Below are 21,024 nucleotides of genomic sequence, written 5' to 3'. Positions count from 1 at the left end.
AGCCTAGCTGTAACTGTCTCCATGTTGTTTGGTTGTCCTTTTTTTCGATTCGTATTAATTTTGTTGTCGCTTACAGCGACACCTAGTGGCCTGTCGCCGCGCCCTTTTTCGCCTGGCCTCGGACTGAGCCCCTGCACAGGTGTGCCGATTTGGGTGAAGGGATCTCACTCCTTCCTGGAGTTATAGCCATTCGAGCCACCTCGGACACGCCACCTTAGCACGCTTTGAGGTCCCCTCGCCAAGGTGAATGGAAATTTCCTATTTTTTTGGATGATTATTGACAGTCAGACTCCAGAGAAGCTTTCTGTGCTGATTTGGGTGGGACTGGGCCAAATACCTGGCGCCAGGTTGCAAAAGAAGGTTTTCGACAAAATCCAAAATACCCGAAAATTTCGTCAGAGCGACGGGCCAATCTGAGACCTGCGTCTCGTTCGGCTCGAGCCAAGGATTCCGGTGACATAAGGCACGTGGCTCTGCGACCAACCGTTTGGGAGTTACGAGCGATGCCGTACTTTCCGTCGCTGCAGTTCCACCGTCAGGCCGATCGGGACAAGGCCCGGTGACGTTGCAGACAGGGGAGGGTACTACCATCCCGCAGTGTTGCAGGTGTTTTCATCTTTGTTTGATTGTCCATTTACATTACATTTTCCCTATTTTTCAGCTTACGGCGCCACCTAGTGGCCTGTCGCCGCGTCCCTTTTCGCCTGGCCTCGGACTGAGCCCCTGCACAGGTGTGCCGATTTGGGTGAAGGGATCTCACTCCTTCCTGGAGTTATAGCCATTCGAGCCACCTCGGACACGCCACCTTAGCACGTTTTGAGGTCCCCTCGCCAAGGTGAATGGAAATTTCCTCTATTTTTGGATGATTATTGACACTCAGACTCCAGAGAAGCTTTCTGTGCTGATTTGGGTGGGACTGGGCCAAATACCTGGCGCCAGGTTGCAAAAGAAGGTTTTCGACAAAATCCAAAATACCCGAAAATTTCGTCAGAGCGACGGGCCAATCTGAGACCTGCGTCTCGTTCGGCTCGAGCCAAGGATTCCGGTGACATAAGGCACGTGGCTCTGCGACCAACCGTTTGGGAGTTACGAGCCATGCCGTACTTTCCGTCAGGCCGATCGGGACGAGGCCCGGTGACGTTGTAGACAGGGGAAGGTACTACCCAGATAGCACACTTACGTCTGCAAGATGTCTGTTAAAGAACTGTTGATCTGGAAAGCATCTGCCATCTACAAACGTCTGACATACGCCTTTCAGATGTCAGTTTTATATACCTTCTAAATCATAAACATCTAAAAGACATCTAATTGACATCTATCTGACATCTAAAAGGCAGTGTTGGGGAGTAACTAGTTACATGTTACAGCATTACGTAATTTAATTACAAAATGAATGTAACTGTAATTAGTTACAGTTACGAAGAAAAAATTAGTAATTAAATTAAAGTTACTTATGAAATTTTTAACGATTACAAAGGCAATTACATTTGAATATTTACACACATCCACATACAGATTTCACTGATTTCTTTCCCAAATTGCACTGACTGTTCTGAGACATACGCCCTAATAATTTCCAGAATTTTAACAGAATTTTTTGTTTTTCCCAGTCCGCCCTTCCTGTAAATTAATGGCAAAAACATGCAGTTTCATTTAATACAAATAGGCCTTCTGAAGCTTGCAGTGTTGTCAGCCTCTGCCGCCTCAATATAGGAGTACATGAGCACATAAACATCATTTCTAGAACTGCTCTGTGTCACGTCATGCATTTTACCTATCATATCATATACAAAGAGACAACAGTTTAAAAAAACACCAATGTTTCAGGAGTTTATTATACAGGAATGACACATGCTTATTAGATAACTGTATTTGAGTTGATGTATATGTTTTTATTTATTATTATTTAATTTTCACAAATTTAGAAAAGTAATCTAAAAGTACTCAAAAGTAATTAGTTACATTACTTTAATAAAGTAATTGAAAAAGTTATACTACTATAACATTTTAAACAGGGTAACTTGTAATCTGTAACCTATTACATTTCCAAAGTAACCTTCCAAACACTGCTAAAAGGAGACGTCCAATAGACGTATTGCAGATGAGCAAACAGCCTTAAAACTACATCTTGCAGATGTAAATTCATATGTCAAATAGACGTCTCCTAGATGTATGTGTGCTATCAGGGTACCATCCCCCAGCGTTTTTAGGTCTCCCAAAACTTACCAAAGCCGAGATGGGCATCGCCGTGTCCGGCTTCCTCCCTGCTGCGTCTTAGCAGCATAGCTTCTCGGCCTTTTGGCTAAGATCAAGTGTAGTATCTGTTCTTATCAGTTTAATATCTGATACGTCCCCCATCCGGGGACTACATATTAAATGGATTTTTAGATCACGGAGCTGGAGCCGGGGCTTGCTCCGTCCACTCCATGCATCGGCCTGGTATTGCAGTGTCTCCAGGAACGGTGTGCTTTCCCTTTTTGGGGATTGCCATTTATTGTGTCGAATAGCAGAACAAGGAATGAGAGCTGCCATTGCAGATGCTGTGGTTTATTGCAAACTTTTTTCCTGATGTGTCCACCTGGGGTCTTGGACTCTTCCACTAACGATGCACCCACCTGAGGTCTTGAAGTCTTTCACAGACGAGGTGACGCATCGAATCAGGTGTGTTTGTTTAAAGAGAGTCATCTAAAACTGGCGTTGGGAAGCACCGGCCCATGAGCTTGGCAGTTTCCAGGCCAGTAACGGAAGGCACCCGTCCTTCCTTTCCTGGAGGGGGGGCGGAGGGGGCTAACCGTTGGTGAGGATGGTAGAGATGCAAATCACACCTCTGGCTGACCGCCTGGGCCTACATACTTACCTGGCAGGGGAGACACCATGATCAAGAAGGCGGTTCACCCAGGGCGAGGCTTGTCCATTGCACTCCGGCCATGCTGACCCCTGCGAATTCCCCAAATGCGGGAATCTCGACTGCATAATTTATGGTAGTGGGGGACTGCGTTCGCGCTCTCCCCTGAAATTGTTGGTGAAACAAAGCAGAAGAGGTTTTTACAGTTTTTTATTTATTTTCCTTTCAGAATGGGGAGTTCTGTCACATGCGAGATATGTGTTGTGCGCCTGTGAAACAAAGTCACTTGCGCTCTTGAAAAATCGGACCCTGGTGGGTAGTTTAGTTCGAACATAGCGCAGACCTTACTTTGAAAGTAGATTGGACTGACTGCAGCCTAGCTGTAACTGTCTCCATGTTGTTTGGTTGTCCTTTTTTTCGATTCGTATTAATTTTGTTGTCGCTTACAGCGACACCTAGTGGCCTGTCGCCGCGCCCTTTTTCGCCTGGCCTCGGACTGAGCCCCTGCACAGGTGTGCCGATTTGGGTGAAGGGATCTCACTCCTTCCTGGAGTTATAGCCATTCGAGCCACCTCGGACACGCCACCTTAGCACGCTTTGAGGTCCCCTCGCCAAGGTGAATGGAAATTTCCTATTTTTTTGGATGATTATTGACAGTCAGACTCCAGAGAAGCTTTCTGTGCTGATTTGGGTGGGACTGGGCCAAATACCTGGCGCCAGGTTGCAAAAGAAGGTTTTCGACAAAATCCAAAATACCCGAAAATTTCGTCAGAGCGACGGGCCAATCTGAGACCTGCGTCTCGTTCGGCTCGAGCCAAGGATTCCGGTGACATAAGGCACGTGGCTCTGCGACCAACCGTTTGGGAGTTACGAGCGATGCCGTACTTTCCGTCGCTGCAGTTCCACCGTCAGGCCGATCGGGACAAGGCCCGGTGACGTTGCAGACAGGGGAGGGTACTACCATCCCGCAGTGTTGCAGGTGTTTTCATCTTTGTTTGATTGTCCATTTACATTACATTTTCCCTATTTTTCAGCTTACGGCGCCACCTAGTGGCCTGTCGCCGCGTCCCTTTTCGCCTGGCCTCGGACTGAGCCCCTGCACAGGTGTGCCGATTTGGGTGAAGGGATCTCACTCCTTCCTGGAGTTATAGCCATTCGAGCCACCTCGGACACGCCACCTTAGCACGTTTTGAGGTCCCCTCGCCAAGGTGAATGGAAATTTCCTCTATTTTTGGATGATTATTGACACTCAGACTCCAGAGAAGCTTTCTGTGCTGATTTGGGTGGGACTGGGCCAAATACCTGGCGCCAGGTTGCAAAAGAAGGTTTTCGACAAAATCCAAAATACCCGAAAATTTCGTCAGAGCGACGGGCCAATCTGAGACCTGCGTCTCGTTCGGCTCGAGCCAAGGATTCCGGTGACATAAGGCACGTGGCTCTGCGACCAACCGTTTGGGAGTTACGAGCCATGCCGTACTTTCCGTCAGGCCGATCGGGACGAGGCCCGGTGACGTTGTAGACAGGGGAAGGTACTACCCAGATAGCACACTTACGTCTGCAAGATGTCTGTTAAAGAACTGTTGATCTGGAAAGCATCTGCCATCTACAAACGTCTGACATACGCCTTTCAGATGTCAGTTTTATATACCTTCTAAATCATAAACATCTAAAAGACATCTAATTGACATCTATCTGACATCTAAAAGGCAGTGTTGGGGAGTAACTAGTTACATGTTACAGCATTACGTAATTTAATTACAAAATGAATGTAACTGTAATTAGTTACAGTTACGAAGAAAAAATTAGTAATTAAATTAAAGTTACTTATGAAATTTTTAACGATTACAAAGGCAATTACATTTGAATATTTACACACATCCACATACAGATTTCACTGATTTCTTTCCCAAATTGCACTGACTGTTCTGAGACATACGCCCTAATAATTTCCAGAATTTTAACAGAATTTTTTGTTTTTCCCAGTCCGCCCTTCCTGTAAATTAATGGCAAAAACATGCAGTTTCATTTAATACAAATAGGCCTTCTGAAGCTTGCAGTGTTGTCAGCCTCTGCCGCCTCAATATAGGAGTACATGAGCACATAAACATCATTTCTAGAACTGCTCTGTGTCACGTCATGCATTTTACCTATCATATCATATACAAAGAGACAACAGTTTAAAAAAACACCAATGTTTCAGGAGTTTATTATACAGGAATGACACATGCTTATTAGATAACTGTATTTGAGTTGATGTATATGTTTTTATTTATTATTATTTAATTTTCACAAATTTAGAAAAGTAATCTAAAAGTACTCAAAAGTAATTAGTTACATTACTTTAATAAAGTAATTGAAAAAGTTATACTACTATAACATTTTAAACAGGGTAACTTGTAATCTGTAACCTATTACATTTCCAAAGTAACCTTCCAAACACTGCTAAAAGGAGACGTCCAATAGACGTATTGCAGATGAGCAAACAGCCTTAAAACTACATCTTGCAGATGTAAATTCATATGTCAAATAGACGTCTCCTAGATGTATGTGTGCTATCAGGGTACCATCCCCCAGCGTTTTTAGGTCTCCCAAAACTTACCAAAGCCGAGATGGGCATCGCCGTGTCCGGCTTCCTCCCTGCTGCGTCTTAGCAGCATAGCTTCTCGGCCTTTTGGCTAAGATCAAGTGTAGTATCTGTTCTTATCAGTTTAATATCTGATACGTCCCCCATCCGGGGACTACATATTAAATGGATTTTTAGATCACGGAGCTGGAGCCGGGGCTTGCTCCGTCCACTCCATGCATCGGCCTGGTATTGCAGTGTCTCCAGGAACGGTGTGCTTTCCCTTTTTGGGGATTGCCATTTATTGTGTCGAATAGCAGAACAAGGAATGAGAGCTGCCATTGCAGATGCTGTGGTTTATTGCAAACTTTTTTCCTGATGTGTCCACCTGGGGTCTTGGACTCTTCCACTAACGATGCACCCACCTGAGGTCTTGAAGTCTTTCACAGACGAGGTGACGCATCGAATCAGGTGTGTTTGTTTAAAGAGAGTCATCTAAAACTGGCGTTGGGAAGCACCGGCCCATGAGCTTGGCAGTTTCCAGGCCAGTAACGGAAGGCACCCGTCCTTCCTTTCCTGGAGGGGGGGCGGAGGGGGCTAACCGTTGGTGAGGATGGTAGAGATGCAAATCACACCTCTGGCTGACCGCCTGGGCCTACATACTTACCTGGCAGGGGAGACACCATGATCAAGAAGGCGGTTCACCCAGGGCGAGGCTTGTCCATTGCACTCCGGCCATGCTGACCCCTGCGAATTCCCCAAATGCGGGAATCTCGACTGCATAATTTATGGTAGTGGGGGACTGCGTTCGCGCTCTCCCCTGAAATTGTTGGTGAAACAAAGCAGAAGAGGTTTTTACAGTTTTTTATTTATTTTCCTTTCAGAATGGGGAGTTCTGTCACATGCGAGATATGTGTTGTGCGCCTGTGAAACAAAGTCACTTGCGCTCTTGAAAAATCGGACCCTGGTGGGTAGTTTAGTTCGAACATAGCGCAGACCTTACTTTGAAAGTAGATTGGACTGACTGCAGCCTAGCTGTAACTGTCTCCATGTTGTTTGGTTGTCCTTTTTTTCGATTCGTATTAATTTTGTTGTCGCTTACAGCGACACCTAGTGGCCTGTCGCCGCGCCCTTTTTCGCCTGGCCTCGGACTGAGCCCCTGCACAGGTGTGCCGATTTGGGTGAAGGGATCTCACTCCTTCCTGGAGTTATAGCCATTCGAGCCACCTCGGACACGCCACCTTAGCACGCTTTGAGGTCCCCTCGCCAAGGTGAATGGAAATTTCCTATTTTTTTGGATGATTATTGACAGTCAGACTCCAGAGAAGCTTTCTGTGCTGATTTGGGTGGGACTGGGCCAAATACCTGGCGCCAGGTTGCAAAAGAAGGTTTTCGACAAAATCCAAAATACCCGAAAATTTCGTCAGAGCGACGGGCCAATCTGAGACCTGCGTCTCGTTCGGCTCGAGCCAAGGATTCCGGTGACATAAGGCACGTGGCTCTGCGACCAACCGTTTGGGAGTTACGAGCGATGCCGTACTTTCCGTCGCTGCAGTTCCACCGTCAGGCCGATCGGGACAAGGCCCGGTGACGTTGCAGACAGGGGAGGGTACTACCATCCCGCAGTGTTGCAGGTGTTTTCATCTTTGTTTGATTGTCCATTTACATTACATTTTCCCTATTTTTCAGCTTACGGCGCCACCTAGTGGCCTGTCGCCGCGTCCCTTTTCGCCTGGCCTCGGACTGAGCCCCTGCACAGGTGTGCCGATTTGGGTGAAGGGATCTCACTCCTTCCTGGAGTTATAGCCATTCGAGCCACCTCGGACACGCCACCTTAGCACGTTTTGAGGTCCCCTCGCCAAGGTGAATGGAAATTTCCTCTATTTTTGGATGATTATTGACACTCAGACTCCAGAGAAGCTTTCTGTGCTGATTTGGGTGGGACTGGGCCAAATACCTGGCGCCAGGTTGCAAAAGAAGGTTTTCGACAAAATCCAAAATACCCGAAAATTTCGTCAGAGCGACGGGCCAATCTGAGACCTGCGTCTCGTTCGGCTCGAGCCAAGGATTCCGGTGACATAAGGCACGTGGCTCTGCGACCAACCGTTTGGGAGTTACGAGCCATGCCGTACTTTCCGTCAGGCCGATCGGGACGAGGCCCGGTGACGTTGTAGACAGGGGAGGGTACTACCCAGATAGCACACTTACGTCTGCAAGATGTCTGTTAAAGAACTGTTGATCTGGAAAGCATCTGCCATCTACAAACGTCTGACATACGCCTTTCAGATGTCAGTTTTATATACCTTCTAAATCATAAACATCTAAAAGACATCTAATTGACATCTATCTGACATCTAAAAGGCAGTGTTGGGGAGTAACTAGTTACATGTTACAGCATTACGTAATTTAATTACAAAATGAATGTAACTGTAATTAGTTACAGTTACGAAGAAAAAATTAGTAATTAAATTAAAGTTACTTATGAAATTTTTAACGATTACAAAGGCAATTACATTTGAATATTTACACACATCCACATACAGATTTCACTGATTTCTTTCCCAAATTGCACTGACTGTTCTGAGACATACGCCCTAATAATTTCCAGAATTTTAACAGAATTTTTTGTTTTTCCCAGTCCGCCCTTCCTGTAAATTAATGGCAAAAACATGCAGTTTCATTTAATACAAATAGGCCTTCTGAAGCTTGCAGTGTTGTCAGCCTCTGCCGCCTCAATATAGGAGTACATGAGCACATAAACATCATTTCTAGAACTGCTCTGTGTCACGTCATGCATTTTACCTATCATATCATATACAAAGAGACAACAGTTTAAAAAAACACCAATGTTTCAGGAGTTTATTATACAGGAATGACACATGCTTATTAGATAACTGTATTTGAGTTGATGTATATGTTTTTATTTATTATTATTTAATTTTCACAAATTTAGAAAAGTAATCTAAAAGTACTCAAAAGTAATTAGTTACATTACTTTAATAAAGTAATTGAAAAAGTTATACTACTATAACATTTTAAACAGGGTAACTTGTAATCTGTAACCTATTACATTTCCAAAGTAACCTTCCAAACACTGCTAAAAGGAGACGTCCAATAGACGTATTGCAGATGAGCAAACAGCCTTAAAACTACATCTTGCAGATGTAAATTCATATGTCAAATAGACGTCTCCTAGATGTATGTGTGCTATCAGGGTACCATCCCCCAGCGTTTTTAGGTCTCCCAAAACTTACCAAAGCCGAGATGGGCATCGCCGTGTCCGGCTTCCTCCCTGCTGCGTCTTAGCAGCATCGCTTCTCGGCCTTTTGGCTAAGATCAAGTGTTGGGCTTTTGATCTTTGGAGAAGAAAATATGGCGGGTACATCTGCGCCCTTGGTTCCAAGAGCGGGACTGAGAAACACGTTGCGTTTCCAATTGAAGGATCCAGCGATGGATATGATGGAAAGAGAAGTTTTTGCAAGGGTTGTTCTTCTGGACAAAATGAAGTTGAAAGTGGAAGACGTGTACTGTTTACAGACTAACAGACAAGAAAAGTGTTTCGACGTGACTGTGAATACTGGAGAGCTGTGCAAAGCAGTGCTGGAGAAGTTTGAAAGGATGGACAAGGTAGGCCTTGTGGGAAGATTTAATGTGATAAGTTTGGACAGGCCGAATTTTAGAGTCATCACAGTGCACATGTATAACCCATATGTCACAGATGAGGCCTTGGTGGCTTTTCTTGCGAAATTTGCTGAAGTTCTTACACCTGCGCGATATGTGAGAGACAGTGTGGGTTTATGGACTGGGAAAAGACAATTCCAAGTTCTTTTAAGAACTGAGAAGAATGGGTTGGAGGGGTTGATGCATCCTCCTGCACAGTTTAACATCGGGGCAGACAAAGGCTATCTGTTCTACTCCAGACAGCCTCCTTTTTGTAGGAGGTGTAGACGTTATGGGCATAATGATGGTGGGTGTGAAGAGCAGAGGTGTTTGCAGTGTGCCCAGCTGGGTCACATTGCAAAAGAGTGCACTGTGCCTAAGTCTTGTCACAGCTGTGGTTCATTAGACCACTTGATGAGAGATTGCAAAGGTGGCCGAAAGCAGTACAGAGAAGGAGTGAGAGGGGAAGAAGGCATGAAGGACAGACGGTTGGGGGAGGAAAGTCAAAAGAGGATCATCGAGCAACAGGTGACGGAGAAGGGGATGATAGAGCCTGGTGAGGAGATGGGAGCTGCTGGGATGGAAAGAGGCAAAGAAACAGAGGAAGTGGAAGATGTGATGGCGGCTTTCTTGGAGGCACTTAGTGGGGAACAGTTCAAAAGCCCCATGCAGTGCGCGGACGGAGTAGAAGAGGAGATGGAAGAGGAGAGTAAAAGTGACTCAGCTAATGCAAGGGAAAGCCAACTGGTCAGGAAAACTGAAAAGAGAAAGGGGAGACCAAGTAAGAAGAGGAAGCCTGAGACTGTTCTAAAGATGAGCTTTTCAGAGGAATCATCGTCTACTGACAGTCAAGATGGGCTTGAGATGGACAATGCAAGGCCCTTATTCCAGCTGACAGAGGAAATGGTTGGTAGGGGGAATGAAGAGCGGGAAGAGGAGTCATATGGCCTCAAGTCAACACCTGTAAGGTGGGCAGATTTAGGAGTGAGTGAGAGTGAGGCCACAAGCCTGGAAGGACAAGAAATGGGAGGGACATTAAAGAACGAATAAGGCTGTCTACTGAGGAGCTGACAGTGGGGACGATAAATGTAAGGGGTATAAGAGATGCTGTGAAACGGAGAGCTGTGTTTTCTTTTTTGCATAATTGTAAGTGTAATATTTATTTTTTGCAAGAAGTTCATTTAAAAGGCTCTGAAGATGCAAGGAAATTTACCGAAGAGTGGGGTAGGGGAGGTGCATTATGGAGTGTGGGAGGGGTTTTTTCTTCAGGGGTGGGGATATTGTTTTGGGATCAGGGAATAGAGGTTGAGAATCATTTTACAGTTTCTCAAGGGAGGGTGGTTGGGGCAGATGTGAAGTGGAGAGGGGGTGAATACCGATTACTTTCAGTGTATGCTCCTCAGACAGCAGAGGAGAGGAAAGAAATTTTTGATATGTTGTTAACAGTTTGTGCCACCAATAAACAAATTATAATGGGGGGGGATTTCAATATACAGCTAGGGGATAAAGGGGATAGTAGTCTGCAGGTGTTGGAGGGGATCCTGCAAGGGCATGATTTGGTGGACGGAGGGCAGAGGGTTAATCCTAAAGCATGTATGGCAACATGGAGAAACTCCAGAGGGGTGGAGAAAAGGTTAGATTATGTATTTTTCTCAAGGAATATTGTTGTGGAGAAGGGGGGAGTTAAGCCTGTTTTCTTTTCTGATCATGAAATGGTCTGGTTTGTGATTAAGGGTAATACAGTTAAGTTTGGTAAGGGGTATTGGAGGATGAACATAGAGGTATTGAAAGAGAAAGAATTTTGTGAAGAGTATGAAGTGTTTTTTGGGGGGTTGGAGGGTTTAAAATTTATGTATACTGATGTAGTGGGCTGGTGGGAAATGGTTAAGGAACGCTCAAAGGCATGGATAATTAGGTACTGTAAAAGAAGATCTGGAAAATTTTGGAGACAAGCAAGAGATTTACAGAGGGAGTTAGAGTTGAAATTTGAAGAGTATAACGTAGGGGCTACAGTTGATTGGGTAATCATTAATGCTCTTAAGAAACAGTTAAGGGGGATTTATGAAGACCAGGCAAAAAAGTTTCTGTTTAAAATAAGACAGGAAACAAGGGAGGAAGGGGAGAGGTGTACTGCTGCGCTTTTCAGATCTGTTAGGGACCGTAAAGAGAAGCAGGTGGTAATGAAACTGAAGGATAAGACAGGGGGATGTTTGACTAAAACTGAAGGGATGAACGGGTATGTAAGAGACCATTTCAAAAACTTTTTTAGGGAGAGGGAGATAGTTGCAGAAAAAAGTGAAATGTTTGTTAATTATCTGTCCAAAGTTGTCCCTGAGGAAGTAAGGGTTGGTTTAGGTTCTCCCATTACGATAGGAGAAGTTGAGGGTGTTTTGAAGAGGATGAGTAAAGGGAAAGTGCCAGGGATAGATGGCTTGCCTGTCGAATTTTATGTTAGGTTTTTTAGTATTTTAGGTATTCATTTGGTGGAGGTGATTAGAAAGGTGTTGGAGAATAAAAGTATACAAGGTTCAATGGCAACAGGAGTAATAACGCTTCTCTATAAAAAGGGAGAAAAGTCAGACATTGCCAATTACAGGCCGCTCACAATGCTTTCAGTGGACTATAAAATTATAGCAAAGCTTCTGGCGGACAGGTTGAAGAAAGCCCTACCTCATGTTGTGAATGTAGATCAAACTTGTGGGGTAGAGGGCCGTAGTATTAAATGGAATCTACAACTTATTAGGGATGTGATCGCGTGGGCAGAGAATAGAGAGCTGCCGCTAATGGTGGTCAGCTTAGATCAAGCCAAAGCCTTTGATAGAGTAAATAGGGGCTTTATGTTTAAAGTTATGGAGAGAATGGGGTTTGGGGAGGACTTTATAGGATGGATTAGAGCACTGTATACAGGCTGTAATTGTTTGGTTTCAGTCAATGGGAATGTAGGGCAGGGTTTTGAGGCAGAGGGAGGGGTGAGGCAGGGGTGCCCTCTCTCCCCACTGCTTTTTATTTTATACATGGAGCCAGTGGCAGAGGCGATCAGATTAGATAGTAGAATAAAGGGTTTTGTGGTACCAGGAGCAAAGGGAGCTGTGGTGAAATTATCACAGTATGCGGATGACACGTCATTGCTGTTGATGTCAGACAGGTGTCTTGAGAGAGCTTTGTCCCTTTTCGAAGAGTTTTCACTAGCGTCAGGGGCTAGTTTAAATGTTGCAAAGTCGGCCATTAAGTTCTTTGGGAAGTTCAGGAAGAGGCGAGAAGGCCTTGGTGGTTTGCAGGTGTGTGAGGGTCCTTTGAAGATCTTGGGTGTAAACTTTCAGAATGAAGGCTCAGCAACTCTGAATTGGGTTGGTCGTATTGCGTCAGTGCAGAAGAGGCTGGCAAGGTGGAAAGGGCGCAGGTTGTCATTGATGGGGAAGGTCCTGGTAGTGAAGATGGACGTGTTACCAGTGCTTCAGTATCTGGCTTACATTTACCCTTTACCAGCAAGCATGAGAAGGGCAGTAATACGGTTAATATTTAATTTTGTATGGGGGGGTAGATATGAATACGTGAAGAGGTCTGAAATGTTTAATCCTGTTAGTAGAGGGGGACGGGATGTTCCTCATATTCCTCTAAAACTTGATTGTTTATTTGTGTCTTCTACTTTGGCGCAGTTAGCCAACCCAGTAGAGCATCCATCTGGGTATTTTCTTAGGTTGTTTTTCTCTTATGAGGGGCGGCATGTAATGAAGTGGACCAATGAGGGTCCAAGGGCTGAGGACCAGCCCTGGCATTACAGGCATGCTGTCAGGTGGTTGGGGAAATACCCTGAGGGTAAGGATGGGGCGGTATGTTTGGAGCAGAGGAAGTTGTATGGGAAGGCAAGGGAGAGGGTTTCTAGTGAAGTGAGACTGGGTGTCCAGGAGAGAGTATGGTTGAACATTCAACCAAAGGGACTGGACAATGGTCTAAAAGATCTAAATTGGCTAGGTTTTTTGGGGCGTTTGCCAGTGAAGGAGGTCATGTATAGACATGGGCTATCAAAAGATGGTAGATGCCCGAGGGAGGGGTGTTCACAAGAAGAAACCATAAGACACGCTTTCTGGGAATGTGCTTTTGCACAAAGAGTGTGGGGGAGGGTGAAGAGGGTTTTAAGGGTGGTCTCAGATGATTTTAGAGTCTCAGGTGGGAATGTAATTCGGGGTATTAGATGTAAGAAGGGGGAAGGGAAAGTTGCATTTATGCTTTGGTTAATAATGAGTTTGGTGAAGAAAGGGATATGGGAGGAAAGACAAGAGTGGATTAGAGGAAAGGGCAGGAGGTCAGCAGAAGGGATAGTACAGGGAGTGGAGGCTGAATTAAGGGGAAGGATCAAGTGGGATGTACAAAGGTGGGGGAAACATGCAGCCAAGGAAAGGTGGAAAGATTTAGTTGAACTGTATTATGATAAATGTTACTGAATGTGAAATGAGGTATAATTATGATTTAAATGTGGAAAAATGAATGTAATGTTGAAAGTATAATAAAAAAAAAAAAAAAAAAAAAAAAATCTGTTCTTATCAGTTTAATATCTGATACGTCCCCCATCCGGGGACTACATATTAAATGGATTTTTAGATCACGGAGCTGGAGCCGGGGCTTGCTCCGTCCACTCCATGCATCGGCCTGGTATTGCAGTGTCTCCAGGAACGGTGTGCTTTCCCTTTTTGGGGATTGCCATTTATTGTGTCGAATAGCAGAACAAGGAATGAGAGCTGCCATTGCAGATGCTGTGGTTTATTGCAAACTTTTTTCCTGATGTGTCCACCTGGGGTCTTGGACTCTTCCACTAACGATGCACCCACCTGAGGTCTTGAAGTCTTTCACAGACGAGGTGACGCATCGAATCAGGTGTGTTTGTTTAAAGAGAGTCATCTAAAACTGGCGTTGGGAAGCACCGGCCCATGAGCTTGGCAGTTTCCAGGCCAGTAACGGAAGGCACCCGTCCTTCCTTTCCTGGAGGGGGGGCGGAGGGGGCTAACCGTTGGTGAGGATGGTAGAGATGCAAATCACACCTCTGGCTGACCGCCTGGGCCTACATACTTACCTGGCAGGGGAGACACCATGATCAAGAAGGCGGTTCACCCAGGGCGAGGCTTGTCCATTGCACTCCGGCCATGCTGACCCCTGCGAATTCCCCAAATGCGGGAATCTCGACTGCATAATTTATGGTAGTGGGGGACTGCGTTCGCGCTCTCCCCTGAAATTGTTGGTGAAACAAAGCAGAAGAGGTTTTTACAGTTTTTTATTTATTTTCCTTTCAGAATGGGGAGTTCTGTCACATGCGAGATATGTGTTGTGCGCCTGTGAAACAAAGTCACTTGCGCTCTTGAAAAATCGGACCCTGGTGGGTAGTTTAGTTCGAACATAGCGCAGACCTTACTTTGAAAGTAGATTGGACTGACTGCAGCCTAGCTGTAACTGTCTCCATGTTGTTTGGTTGTCCTTTTTTTCGATTCGTATTAATTTTGTTGTCGCTTACAGCGACACCTAGTGGCCTGTCGCCGCGCCCTTTTTCGCCTGGCCTCGGACTGAGCCCCTGCACAGGTGTGCCGATTTGGGTGAAGGGATCTCACTCCTTCCTGGAGTTATAGCCATTCGAGCCACCTCGGACACGCCACCTTAGCACGCTTTGAGGTCCCCTCGCCAAGGTGAATGGAAATTTCCTATTTTTTTGGATGATTATTGACAGTCAGACTCCAGAGAAGCTTTCTGTGCTGATTTGGGTGGGACTGGGCCAAATACCTGGCGCCAGGTTGCAAAAGAAGGTTTTCGACAAAATCCAAAATACCCGAAAATTTCGTCAGAGCGACGGGCCAATCTGAGACCTGCGTCTCGTTCGGCTCGAGCCAAGGATTCCGGTGACATAAGGCACGTGGCTCTGCGACCAACCGTTTGGGAGTTACGAGCGATGCCGTACTTTCCGTCGCTGCAGTTCCACCGTCAGGCCGATCGGGACAAGGCCCGGTGACGTTGCAGACAGGGGAGGGTACTACCATCCCGCAGTGTTGCAGGTGTTTTCATCTTTGTTTGATTGTCCATTTACATTACATTTTCCCTATTTTTCAGCTTACGGCGCCACCTAGTGGCCTGTCGCCGCGTCCCTTTTCGCCTGGCCTCGGACTGAGCCCCTGCACAGGTGTGCCGATTTGGGTGAAGGGATCTCACTCCTTCCTGGAGTTATAGCCATTCGAGCCACCTCGGACACGCCACCTTAGCACGTTTTGAGGTCCCCTCGCCAAGGTGAATGGAAATTTCCTCTATTTTTGGATGATTATTGACACTCAGACTCCAGAGAAGCTTTCTGTGCTGATTTGGGTGGGACTGGGCCAAATACCTGGCGCCAGGTTGCAAAAGAAGGTTTTCGACAAAATCCAAAATACCCGAAAATTTCGTCAGAGCGACGGGCCAATCTGAGACCTGCGTCTCGTTCGGCTCGAGCCAAGGATTCCGGTGACATAAGGCACGTGGCTCTGCGACCAACCGTTTGGGAGTTACGAGCCATGCCGTACTTTCCGTCAGGCCGATCGGGACGAGGCCCGGTGACGTTGTAGACAGGGGAAGGTACTACCCAGATAGCACACTTACGTCTGCAAGATGTCTGTTAAAGAACTGTTGATCTGGAAAGCATCTGCCATCTACAAACGTCTGACATACGCCTTTCAGATGTCAGTTTTATATACCTTCTAAATCATAAACATCTAAAAGACATCTAATTGACATCTATCTGACATCTAAAAGGCAGTGTTGGGGAGTAACTAGTTACATGTTACAGCATTACGTAATTTAATTACAAAATGAATGTAACTGTAATTAGTTACAGTTACGAAGAAAAAATTAGTAATTAAATTAAAGTTACTTATGAAATTTTTAACGATTACAAAGGCAATTACATTTGAATATTTACACACATCCACATACAGATTTCACTGATTTCTTTCCCAAATTGCACTGACTGTTCTGAGACATACGCCCTAATAATTTCCAGAATTTTAACAGAATTTTTTGTTTTTCCCAGTCCGCCCTTCCTGTAAATTAATGGCAAAAACATGCAGTTTCATTTAATACAAATAGGCCTTCTGAAGCTTGCAGTGTTGTCAGCCTCTGCCGCCTCAATATAGGAGTACATGAGCACATAAACATCATTTCTAGAACTGCTCTGTGTCACGTCATGCATTTTACCTATCATATCATATACAAAGAGACAACAGTTTAAAAAAACACCAATGTTTCAGGAGTTTATTATACAGGAATGACACATGCTTATTAGATAACTGTATTTGAGTTGATGTATATGTTTTTATTTATTATTATTTAATTTTCACAAATTTAGAAAAGTAATCTAAAAGTACTCAAAAGTAATTAGTTACATTACTTTAATAAAGTAATTGAAAAAGTTATACTACTATAACATTTTAAACAGGGTAACTTGTAATCTGTAACCTATTACATTTCCAAAGTAACCTTCCAAACACTGCTAAAAGGAGACGTCCAATAGACGTATTGCAGATGAGCAAACAGCCTTAAAACTACATCTTGCAGATGTAAATTCATATGTCAAATAGACGTCTCCTAGATGTATGTGTGCTATCAGGGTACCATCCCCCAGCGTTTTTAGGTCTCCCAAAACTTACCAAAGCCGAGATGGGCATCGCCGTGTCCGGCTTCCTCCCTGCTGCGTCTTAGCAGCATCGCTTCTCGGCCTTTTGGCTAAGATCAAGTGTAGTATCTGTTCTTATCAGTTTAATATCTGATACGTCCCCCATCCGGGGACTACATATTAAATGGATTTTTAGATCACGGAGCTGGAGCCGGGGCTTGCTCCGTCCACTCCATGCATCGGCCTGGTATTGCAGTGTCTCCAGGAACGGTGTGCTTTCCCTTTTTGGGGATTGCCATTTATTGTGTCGAATAGCAGAACAAGGAATGAGAGCTGCCATTGCAGATGCTGTGGTTTATTGCAAACTTTTTTCCTGATGTGTCCACCTGGGGTCTTGGACTCTTCCACTAACGATGCACCCACCTGAGGTCTTGAAGTCTTTCACAGACGAGGTGACGCATCGAATCAGGTGTGTTTGTTTACAGAGAGTCATCTAAAACTGGCGTTGGGAAGCACCGGCCCATGAGCTTGGCAGTTTCCAGGCCAGTAACGGAAGGCACCCGTCCTTCCTTTCCTGGAGGGGGGGCGGAGGGGGCTAACCGTTGGTGAGGATGGTAGAGATGCAAATCACACCTCTGGCTGACCGCCTGGGCCTACATACTTACCTGGCAGGGGAGACACCATGATCAAGAAGGCGGTTCACCCAGGGCGAGGCTTGTCCATTGCACTCCGGCCATGCTGACCCCTGCGAATTCCCCAAATGCGGGAATCTCGACTGCATAATTTATGGTAGTGGGGGACTGCGTTCGCGCTCTCCCCTGAAATTGTTGGTGAAACAAAGCAGAAGAGGTTTTTACAGTTTTTTATTTATTTTCCTTTCAGAATGGGGAGTTCTGTCACATGCGAGATATGTGTTGTGCGCCTGTGAAACAAAGTCACTTGCGCTCTTGAAAAATCGGACCCTGGTGGGTAGTTTAGTTCGAACATAGCGCAGACCTTACTTTGAAAGTAGATTGGACTGACTGCAGCCTAGCTGTAACTGTCTCCATGTTGTTTGGTTGTCCTTTTTTTCGATTCGTATTAATTTTGTTGTCGCTTACAGCGACACCTAGTGGCCTGTCGCCGCGCCCTTTTTCGCCTGGCCTCGGACTGAGCCCCTGCACAGGTGTGCCGATTTGGGTGAAGGGATCTCACTCCTTCCTGGAGTTATAGCCATTCGAGCCACCTCGGACACGCCACCTTAGCACGCTTTGAGGTCCCCTCGCCAAGGTGAATGGAAATTTCCTATTTTTTTGGATGATTATTGACAGTCAGACTCCAGAGAAGCTTTCTGTGCTGATTTGGGTGGGACTGGGCCAAATACCTGGCGCCAGGTTGCAAAAGAAGGTTTTCGACAAAATCCAAAATACCCGAAAATTTCGTCAGAGCGACGGGCCAATCTGAGACCTGCGTCTCGTTCGGCTCGAGCCAAGGATTCCGGTGACATAAGGCACGTGGCTCTGCGACCAACCGTTTGGGAGTTACGAGCGATGCCGTACTTTCCGTCGCTGCAGTTCCACCGTCAGGCCGATCGGGACAAGGCCCGGTGACGTTGCAGACAGGGGAGGGTACTACCATCCCGCAGTGTTGCAGGTGTTTTCATCTTTGTTTGATTGTCCATTTACATTACATTTTCCCTATTTTTCAGCTTACGGCGCCACCTAGTGGCCTGTCGCCGCGTCCCTTTTCGCCTGGCCTCGGACTGAGCCCCTGCACAGGTGTGCCGATTTGGGTGAAGGGATCTCACTCCTTCCTGGAGTTATAGCCATTCGAGCCACCTCGGACACGCCACCTTAGCACGTTTTGAGGTCCCCTCGCCAAGGTGAATGGAAATTTCCTCTATTTTTGGATGATTATTGACACTCAGACTCCAGAGAAGCTTTCTGTGCTTATTTGGGTGGGACTGGGCCAAATACCTGGCGCCAGGTTGCAAAAGAAGGTTTTCGACAAAATCCAAAATACCCGAAAATTTCGTCAGAGCGACGGGCCAATCTGAGACCTGCGTCTCGTTCGGCTCGAGCCAAGGATTCCGGTGACATAAGGCACGTGGCTCTGCGACCAACCGTTTGGGAGTTACGAGCCATGCCGTACTTTCCGTCAGGCCGATCGGGACGAGGCCCGGTGACGTTGTAGACAGGGGAGGGTACTACCCAGATAGCACACTTACGTCTGCAAGATGTCTGTTAAAGAACTGTTGATCTGGAAAGCATCTGCCATCTACAAACGTCTGACATACGCCTTTCAGATGTCAGTTTTATATACCTTCTAAATCATAAACATCTAAAAGACATCTAATTGACATCTATCTGACATCTAAAAGGCAGTGTTGGGGAGTAACTAGTTACATGTTACAGCATTACGTAATTTAATTACAAAATGAATGTAACTGTAATTAGTTACAGTTACGAAGAAAAAATTAGTAATTAAATTAAAGTTACTTATGAAATTTTTAACGATTACAAAGGCAATTACATTTGAATATTTACACACATCCACATACAGATTTCACTGATTTCTTTCCCAAATTGCACTGACTGTTCTGAGACATACGCCCTAATAATTTCCAGAATTTTAACAGAATTTTTTGTTTTTCCCAGTCCGCCCTTCCTGTAAATTAATGGCAAAAACATGCAGTTTCATTTAATACAAATAGGCCTACTGAAGCTTGCAGTGTTGTCAGCCTCTGCCGCCTCAATATAGGAGTACATGAGCACATAAACATCATTTCTAGAACTGCTCTGTGTCACGTCATGCATTTTACCTATCATATCATATACAAAGAGACAACAGTTTAAAAAAACACCAATGTTTCAGGAGTTTATTATACAGGAATGACACATGCTTATTAGATAACTGTATTTGAGTTGATGTATATGTTTTTATTTATTATTATTTAATTTTCACAAATTTAGAAAAGTAATCTAAAAGTACTCAAAAGTAATTAGTTACATTACTTTAATAAAGTAATTGAAAAAAGTTATACTACTATAACATTTTAAACAGGGTAACTTGTAATCTGTAACCTATTACATTTCCAAAGTAACCTTCCAAACACTGCTAAAAGGAGACGTCCAATAGACGTATTGCAGATGAGCAAACAGCCTTAAAACTACATCTTGCAGATGTAAATTCATATGTCAAATAGACGTCTCCTAGATGTATGTGTGCTATCAGGGTACCATCCCCCAGCGTTTTTAGGTCTCCCAAAACTTACCAAAGCCGAGATGGGCATCGCCGTGTCCGGCTTCCTCCCTGCTGCGTCTTAACAGCATCGCTTCTCGGCCTTTTGGCTAAGATCAAGTGTCTGGCTTAAAGGAAGAGACTGCGATCGCCTCTTGGAGGTTTTTAGGTTGTGCTCTACCATAGCACGTCCTACACCTCCCGAGAGGTATATTGTATTGCATCTGGCATACTTTTTTTTACTATTTATTGTCTTTCATATTGTGTTGTGCTTGTTTTTTAGGAGGAGTTTTTTTTATTGAGAAACTGGTCTTAAGGTAAGTTATTTCCTGTTTTACGTTGTTTTTATTGCTGTGGTAATTTTTTAGTTTGTTTGATTCCTTTTAGCTGTCGGTGCCTCCAACATGTCGGCTGCTCGTGCCGGCATGCGGAGGCACCACAGCACTAGGTTCCTTTTTTTAGAAAAAGATGGAAAGTTAATGGAAATGTCAAGGTTGGATTTTTCGAGGAAACTTATGCAAAAACTTCTAGGTTTTAATCCTGCTGATTTAAATTGCATTCTAACCCTGCCTTTTAACAAAGGCTTCGATGTGAGTTTTAAAAATGCAGCACTGTTAAATGAGTTCTGGCAGCGCTTTGACACACACAAGACCCAGTTTTCCATGTTTAAAGTTGAGAAACTAACTGATAACACACAAAAAATGGTTATCGTTAGAATGTTCAATGAGACTGTGAATGGAGAAGACATTTGCACATGGCTGGGTAGATTTTGCACTGTAAGGGGCCAGGCTATGAAGGTTTATGATGAAGACGGTATTTGGAATTGTTCCTGGAGGGTCCCCATTAAGCAATGGGAAGACCCACAGGGCTTTCAAGGTCTGAGGCATTTACCACAAATGATAGTTCTGGGAGAAAACAGGGGCTACATCCACTACCAGGGAATGCCCAAACTCTGCCGGCGATGTGGGGAGTTTGGGCATCTTGTTGAAGCATGCCAGAAACTCTTTTGTAACAAGTGTAGAGAAATTGGACATTCCTTTGAAGAATGTCCAAATGGCAGAAAGTGTAATCTTTGTGGAGACTTGTCTCATCTCTACAGAGATTGCCCCAAATCGT

The 21,024-nt window shown here is 45.0% G+C and overlaps 1 protein-coding gene and 8 non-coding genes across 10 annotated transcripts in view; all 9 read left to right on the top strand.

Annotated features, from left to right (window-relative positions):
- LOC127944870 (uncharacterized) overlaps positions 1-21,024 on the top strand; it is a 61,673-nt gene that overhangs the window by 36,139 nt on the left and 4,510 nt on the right. The window lies entirely within an intron of this gene.
- On the top strand, positions 2,283-2,473 carry LOC127945434 (U2 spliceosomal RNA). The gene has a single exon (XR_008150766.1). It is a non-coding gene; the product is annotated as a U2 spliceosomal RNA (small nuclear RNA).
- LOC127945307 (U1 spliceosomal RNA) lies at positions 2,850-3,013 on the top strand. Its single transcript, XR_008150646.1, has one exon. It is a non-coding gene; the product is annotated as a U1 spliceosomal RNA (small nuclear RNA).
- LOC127945433 (U2 spliceosomal RNA) lies at positions 5,501-5,691 on the top strand. The gene has a single exon (XR_008150765.1). It is a non-coding gene; the product is annotated as a U2 spliceosomal RNA (small nuclear RNA).
- Positions 6,068-6,231, top strand: LOC127945306 (U1 spliceosomal RNA). Its single transcript, XR_008150645.1, has one exon. It is a non-coding gene; the product is annotated as a U1 spliceosomal RNA (small nuclear RNA).
- LOC127945645 (U2 spliceosomal RNA) lies at positions 13,565-13,752 on the top strand. The gene has a single exon (XR_008150925.1). It is a non-coding gene; the product is annotated as a U2 spliceosomal RNA (small nuclear RNA).
- On the top strand, positions 14,129-14,292 carry LOC127945305 (U1 spliceosomal RNA). The gene has a single exon (XR_008150644.1). It is a non-coding gene; the product is annotated as a U1 spliceosomal RNA (small nuclear RNA).
- On the top strand, positions 16,780-16,970 carry LOC127945542 (U2 spliceosomal RNA). Its single transcript, XR_008150871.1, has one exon. It is a non-coding gene; the product is annotated as a U2 spliceosomal RNA (small nuclear RNA).
- Positions 17,347-17,510, top strand: LOC127945304 (U1 spliceosomal RNA). Its single transcript, XR_008150643.1, has one exon. It is a non-coding gene; the product is annotated as a U1 spliceosomal RNA (small nuclear RNA).

This window comes from Carassius gibelio, chromosome A23, assembly GCF_023724105.1.
Source record: "Carassius gibelio isolate Cgi1373 ecotype wild population from Czech Republic chromosome A23, carGib1.2-hapl.c, whole genome shotgun sequence".
Taxonomy (NCBI): domain Eukaryota; kingdom Metazoa; phylum Chordata; class Actinopteri; order Cypriniformes; family Cyprinidae; genus Carassius; species Carassius gibelio.
This window is presented reverse-complemented; position numbering and strand designations above follow the sequence as displayed.